Raw genomic sequence first — 8,234 nt, 5'->3', positions numbered from 1 at the left:
AAAGAAATCTAAACTATAGCTAAGTATTGAAAGAAGTAAACTATCTACAATATTCACATATTCACATAACCAATATCAAGGCATATGTTGCCACCATTCCCTGGCAACGGCGCCAAAAATTTGATGGTGTCCCAAGGGTGTATTGGTAAAGATTTTCTTTAATAAAATCGCGTTGCAAGTATAGCTCTACCAACAACAATCCTCGGGTATCAAATTTAGAAGAGGGATTTGGTTGTCACAAGTTCAACCCCAATAGAAATAACCGAAGTATTCAAATCTCGGGTCATCTCACAAGGAATGGGCAAACATGTGCTTCAACATTGGTTAGAAATCCGGGGTTATGAGTTATGAGCATGAAAATAAATGGGAATCTTAACAAGCAAGTAATCTCAAATTGCAAGAAACTAATTCAATTAACTAAGCAAAACATGAGCAATTCCAATGAATAAGTAATATTCCACTTAATTCTATTCTAAACCAAACAAGTAACTATAACTAAGACAAATAATTGAGAATTTTGGTTTTCAAATATGAATAATAAAAGCAACTCTTGGCTAGGCATGGGAATTGGGGTCACCATCCTTGTCTAACAACCATATCTTGACAATTATGAGGAACCAAGCTCATTAAGTCTACTTCCAAAAGTCTTAAGTACGTAAGATCGACTCCTAGACTTGAAGTACGTCAAATGGCTTTGATCACATCAACCCATAAGTCCCAACCTACCTACTAATTAGATTAGTAGTTGGTTGGCGTTAATGAGTATCAAATTGATCACCAAGGGTTCTCAAATCACCAATTCATTGAAACCCAATGATTCAAGTTTAGGTAATTCCCTTGGCCTAGGCCAAGAGTGAAAAAGACTACTCCATAATCAAAGTAAACAATTCATCGAACACATGGTAGCATTAACAAAAGACATTATCAAAATAGCAATTAAATTGAAATCTACTAGTACCCACTAGCAATTATCAACATACAATTATCAAAACAACAAAATTAAACATAGAAATCATTAATACAACATCAACAAGTCAAGATTCACAACATTCATGAAATGGGTATAAAATGACAATTAACAAGGATTCTTAAAACTATCACTAGATATAAGCCAAATTGTAACAAGGAATTCAAATTGAGCAATTAAAACTAGTAATTAACAAGATCCAATTCATAATCTAACAAGGGAAGATCAAATTAAAACTTGATCTAGAGTGGAATAAGGGTTTCTTCTCTCGAGAATAACCAAAGAACCAAAAATATAGCTAAAATTGTGTCTTCGTGTAAAAATTATTAATCTCCCTTTTCTCCCTAGCATCCTTGGGTCTTTTCCATGCAGAAACAGCTTGAAATTGGGCCTGATGAGTCTCAGAAATTGCCAGGCACGATTTCCTTTAATGAGGTCACGTGCAGCTTCCCACGCGTGCGCGCCATGCGCGCGCACGCGCCGATTGCTTTTGCGATCCACGGGTGTGCGCCAAGTGCACGTGCGCGTCGATAGGAATCTTCTGATCCGTGCGAATGCGTCCATCCCTGCGCGCCGCTTCTAGCCACCTCATCCACGCGTGCGTGTGGAGTGCGCGGGCGCGCCAATGCTGCTTCTTCCAAGATTTCAATTCTTCATGTTCCTCCCTTTTTGTACATGCTTTCTTCGTCTCTTCTAGGTCATTCCTACCCTATAATTCCTGAAATTACTCAACAAATACATCACGGCATCGAATGGCAATATAAGAGGATTAAAATATGACAATTTTAAGGCAAAATAAGCATGTTTTCCATCATGGAGCAATATTGGGAAATGAACACAAAACCATGCATTTCTTGCAAATAAGTGTGAGAAATATTGATAAAATCTCCTAAAATAAGCACAAGATAAACCACAAAATTGGGATTTATCAGTCAACATAAAATTAAAAAGAAAAAATTCTATAAGAAAACTAAATATATATAGATAAACCCCTTTATTATGAACAGAAACATTATAAAAAAAATCTATAAAACCCTTAAAGAAAAAACAAGTAACATGTTGAAAATGTAAAAAAAAGGACATTATGCTAATAAGTGTACAACAGAACAAAAAATAAATAAAATAGAAAATAAAGAAATTAAACACGCTTTAACAGCCATATTAATCAACTCAGAATCAGAAGAAGAATCAATTTATGAGGACTCTTCTAAAACTGAAGATTATTTTATACAACAATTTGACCTTATGTCAGAAGAAGAAAGATCAGAAGAAAATAGTGAAAAAGATTAGCAGAATAATTGTTTAGGAATAGGATTATGTAACTGTAGAAATTAGGAATAGGATTATGTAACTGTAGAAATTGTGAAAAAACTATAAATGTTTTTACTAGAGAACAGACTTCTACACTAATAAAAATAATTGATAAGTTGGAGGATACCCCATTAAGAGACGAATTCATAAATTAATTAGCTGAATTAGTTAAAAAAGAAGAAGAAAGTAAGTAGGAAGTAAGACCAATAGAAATAAAGGAAATTTATAATCGGTTTTAGAACCCACAAGAAGAAGTCTCTCTTAATTCCCTTAAAGAGGGGATAAAAAAGTTGAAAAGAGAAATTTCAGAATTAAAACAACAAAATATTAATATGGATTATAGATTACTAAAAATAGAAGAAGAAAATATAATAAAAATCCAAGAACAAACTTCGCAAAATAGTACTAGTAAAATAGAAGGAACTAGTAATATAATAATTCCAGAAAATTATATTAACATGGGTCCAGAAAATTACATAAATATACTAACTTTATTAGTAAACCAAAAATGGTTCTCTACGATAACCTTAATTGTAGGAGAAGAAAAATTTGATTTCATAGCTATGGTAGATTCAGGAGCTAATGTTAGTTGTATACAAGAGGGGCTAATACCTACAAAATATTATGAAAAGACTACAGAAAAAATTCTTAAAGTAGAAAATGACAGAATGACTATAGACTATAAACTATCCAACGCAAAAATTTGTAAAAATCGAGTCTGTTTTTCCACTACATTCTTTTTGGCAAGAAATATATCTCATCAAGTCATATTAGGAAATCTGTTTACTATATTATTATATCTCTTTAATGGTGATATAGATGGAATTACTTGTTTACATATTCCAAATCATCCTGTTCATTTCGAATTTATCACTAAACCTAAACAATATGAACTCAATATTTTACAACATCTATCTACCCAAGTTAATGTTATAGAAAGGAAAACAAAACAAACTAACTATTTAAATCAGAAAAATATTTTACAACCTTTACCTGCCCAAGTTAATGTTATAGAAAGAAAAACAAAACAAATCAACTATTTAAATCAAGAAATTATATATAAAAGCATAGAAGAACAATTATAAACTTCTGAAATACAAAATAAAATAAAAGGAATTGAAGAAAAAATTAAAAAAGAATTTTGTAGCCTAAATCCCAAAACTTTTTACCATAGAAAGTTACATGAGATATCCTTACCATATGAAGATGGATTCAATGAAAAGGATATTCCAATAAAGGCAAAACCAATAAATATGAATAAAGAATATTTAGAATATTGTAAAAAAGAAATACAAGAACATCTGGATAAAGGACTAATAAGGCCTTCAAAATCACCATGGAGCTGTACAGACTTTTATGTGATGAAAGCATCTGAAATAGAAAGAGGTGCTCCCAGATTAGTCATCAATTATAAACCTCTTAACAAAGTACTAAAATGGATTAGATATCCCTTACTAAATAAAAGCGATTTAATTAAAAGATTAAATAAAGTAAATATCTTTTCAAAATTTGATCTAAAATCAGGATATTATCAAATTGCAGTAAAAGAGGAAGATAGATATAAAACAGCTTTTATAGTACCCTTTAGACATTATGAATGGAACGTAATACCCCAAGGATTAAAAAATGCTCCAAGCGATTTCCAATATATAATGAACAATATATTTTACCCACAAATAGAATTTACCATAGCATATCTTGATGACGTATTAGTATATTCAAAAGTAATAAATCAGCATATATATCATCTAGAAAAATTTATGAATATTATAAAAGAACAAGGATTAGTTTTAACAGAAAAAAATGAAAATTTTTATAACTAAAGTAAGATTTTTAGGATATGAAATCTATCAAGGGACTATAGTACCTATTAAAAGAGACATTGAATTTGCTGATAAATTTCCAAATTAAATAACCGACAAAAAACAACTACAAAGATTTTTAGGATGTTTAAATTATGTAGCAGAATTCTTACCAGGAATAAGAGTCACGTGCGAACCTCTTTATAAAAGATTAAGAAAAAATCCACCTCCATGGATAGAAGAAATGACTTCTATAATAATAAAAATAAAGAACGCGATAAAAGAAATACCCTGTATAAGTATTCTAGATCCATTGGCTAAATTAATTGTAGAAACAAATGCATCAGAATTAGGATATGGAGAAATTCTTAAACAAATACCTCCTAATAGCTCAAAAGAATAAATAGTAAAATACCATTTAGGAATTTGGAACCAGGCTCAAAAGAATTAAAAAAGAAATACTTGCCATAGTATTATGTGTTTCAAAATTTTTTTTCAAGAGGAATTATTTAATAAGACATTTAAAAATCTGGTTTCAAAACAAATATTTGCCAAATGGCAGGCTATTCTATCATGTTTCGATTTTACTATTGAACATATAAAAGGCGAACTAAATTCACTCCCTGACTTTCTTACTAGAGAATTTTTGCAGGGAAAGAATGGATCAAAAACCAGCCTCCTTTAAAGATTATGGTTAACCTTTTGACCAAATAAAAGAGAGAAAATTACCAATTACTCCTGTACCAGCAAAAATATTATCATTAAGACCTATGACTATGTCAAAAGTTGTAAAAACATCTTCATCATCATCACCTTCTAAGAGCTCTTTAATTACTACGAATAATAAATTTACATTACTGAACCCTTGAAAGAACAGTTTCCATATTATGAAAAACCCAATCCGATCAGAATATTAGCCATTGAAAAAGAGTGGTTCAAAAAAGATAGAAAAACCTATACAAAACTATTTTCCCAAATACTTTTCATTATATTCCTGTTAACCCACAAAAAATCCAAAAATTTTATGAATTCATATTAGTAGACGCCGGATCCATTGAATTAACACATTATAGGGATCCCAATACTAAACAACCCATTTATTCAAAAATAAAAATCATGAAAATATTGTCCTTACAAGAGTGAGAATTACTCCCATATCAATCTAAAAACTTCTCATTAAAACTTGAACCTCAGAATTATACTTATTATGATTACCAAGAAGCATGGAATCATACATTATTCCTATCACCAAGTCCCCATTCCTGGTTCATTTGGTTCAGACGGGGGCTATCACTACAATTTCCCAAATGGTTCGAATCATGGTTCCAAACCGTTGGACCGTTAGAAGCCTTTTTTCCAAAAAAAAAGTTAGCTTGGCCTATGAATATTTTAAAAGCAAGTCATCATTTTTACAAGAATATAAATTCATTTTGTTTATAGCAGCCATGGGAATAAGCTGGATTATGACATGGGAGTATGATTCAGCAGCCTATGAAGAATTCCCAAATAATAAATACTTAGTAAGAATAATAAAAATAAAATGGTGGAATAAATATGACATAAATTTTCTAAGGAAAGCAACTATTGACCAATGGTTAATATCATCACAAAAGCATCCAGCAATAACAGCTTCAAGCACTACTAATGAACAAATAGCCATTAAGAAAGAGACCCAATTCTTAGCTCAGAAGCAACAAATTATGGCAACTCTAGTGGCAGCAATATCAGAAGAAGATATCCGAAACTCACTACAAGAAATCCAGGCCGTTCATCTTGGACAAGACGAAGAAGTCCAATCCAGTCCGGCTCATTATTTTCAAGATTCTCAAGACTATTTTGAAATGTAATATAATAACAATAAGAACAGTATATGAGCTCAAGGTAAAAAGCCCAGTTAAAAAGAAAATGATCTCTGTAAAAAAAAAGAAGCAAACAGTAAATGTCGGCAAAACAGTAAATATTGGCAAACAGTAAAAGCAAAAAGTACTGCCGGTAAATAGTAACCAAATAATAATCATTTGAGGTCTATAAATACCAAAGGCCTCATTCATTCCAAGGCATAAAAAAATTGAAAGCTCTAAAGCTCTCTCTACTTCCATATCTTCTTACTTCAAAGATTTTCTAAATATTTGTAATTATCTTCAAGATTGTATCAACTTTACAAGCAATAATAGTACAAGTTCATCTCTGTAAGCTTACTATCTTATTCCTTATTTTCTTATAACACTTCTTCTTTATTATCTTAGTTATTATTTAAGTTCTTATAACATGAAAGACTTTCAAAAAAGACTTATCTCTTTAAAGCTTGTTAGAAGAAAAATGAAAATAAGAATGATGGCAATAGCATTGAAGATAAGAAGATTAACAACTGAATCTTCAGAATTAACAATAGAAATAGAAAGCTAAATAAAAAGATAATTAGAGTTAGAAAATTTATAAGTAATATTAAAGCCAGTAAATCATTAAAAAGTGTTAAAGAAAGTACTAAAAATAAAAGTATCTATAGAATTAGACAAATAATTCTTAGAGTAAGAATGATGAGATTACAAGAAATGATACAACCGGCACCAGTTTTTCAAGTTTAAATGATTCAGCCTTTACAAAATCAGCCTTTACAAGATTCTTTACAAGTTCAATCTTGTATACCTTGCAATCTTGTATCTTTATCATGATGTAACTTGTGCCCTACGCTTTTAGTTATTGTGTGAACATTTTGCACTTTTCTATCTCTATTTTAAGCTTTATTTTTTCATCGGGCTTCTAGTATTATTAATTCTTTCTATATATTATATTATATTATATGAGAAATATCGTAGCACTTTGTTATCCTTTGTTTTACGGTATGAGGTAAGGCTTAGGGTAATAGGGTGTTAAATTTAGTGGTACCAGAGTGTAACACCCTACCACACAGAGTCTTATGCTTAAGTCATAAAACAGAGGTGGCGAGGTATTACGACCTCTAAAATAAAATTTAGAACATATAGTATTTCAAGGAATGTTCATAACTAAGAGCCTTTGAATAAGTGGGTAACTCAAAACCGATAAATGAAAAGCGCAACACTCCGATCGATAACGTAAACGAATAATATAAGATCAAACTAAAGCGAAGAGATATACATGTCACTAATTGATTTGCATGTCACTAAAGCTAGCCTTTCACTTTGATTAGGCAAGGACTTGTGAATTCAAATTAATTACTTTCACTTGACTTTCCTTCATGCTAGAGGTTAACTAAGTGAAGCAATAACTAGTTGTGATCACAATTGATAGAGATTTTGTTGATAGAAAGTCCAATTCTCACTCCTAGCCAAGGCTTTTGCATTACTTGATTGTCATTCACACTATTAGCTCACTTGCTCCTTTCTTGCCTTAAACTCCAATACACCAATACAACCTCTAACCAATGATGTGCATCTTGGAGCACTCCTAGGGAGAATGACTCGGGACTAATACTCTCGGTTATTGATTTTGGATTGTGGCAACACAATTTCTTTGTTTGATGTGGAATTGCGTGTCGGTTTAGGCTATACTCACGGTTGGATTTATTGATAAATTCTATACCGGCATAAAACTCACTCATCAAAATGGCACCGTTTCCGGGGAGTTGTACTTGAGTGCCATGTTGTTGGTTAATGTAAATATGTAGATATGTGCATACTTGCATTTTTCTTGATTGTGTGCCTTAGTTCAATTGTTAGTTAGGATTACTCTTTGTTTGATTCACTTTATTATCATGAGCTCTCTATCTCTTTCCTTGAATGACGTGTTCCTTACCGGATCCGAGCTTAGCTACATTTGATCCTGAGATAGAAAGAACTTTGCTTCACATTAGACAACCTCGGAGACGGTTGGCTTTTGGAGGTGGTAAAAATGTTTTTGCTAATTCACCCACCATATCCGAAGTTGATTCCGAATCGTCATTCGAAGAAGGCACTGTTTACTCTTCCATAGATACTACTAATTACTCTTCCATTGATCTAGGTACAGACACTATGGCTGCTCCAAGGCGAGTCACTCTCAAGGAAGCCAGTGCTCCGGATTTTATTCTTCAACCTACTCACATTCGTCATCCGGACTTGAATGCTAATTTTGAGCTTAAAACCGCTTTGATCAATCTTCTTCCCAAGTACCAAGGGCTTCCAGCTCAAGATCCT

Source organism: Arachis hypogaea, chromosome 17 (genome assembly GCF_003086295.3).
Source record: "Arachis hypogaea cultivar Tifrunner chromosome 17, arahy.Tifrunner.gnm2.J5K5, whole genome shotgun sequence".
NCBI lineage: Eukaryota > Viridiplantae > Streptophyta > Magnoliopsida > Fabales > Fabaceae > Arachis > Arachis hypogaea.
Note: the sequence above shows the minus strand (reverse complement) of the source record.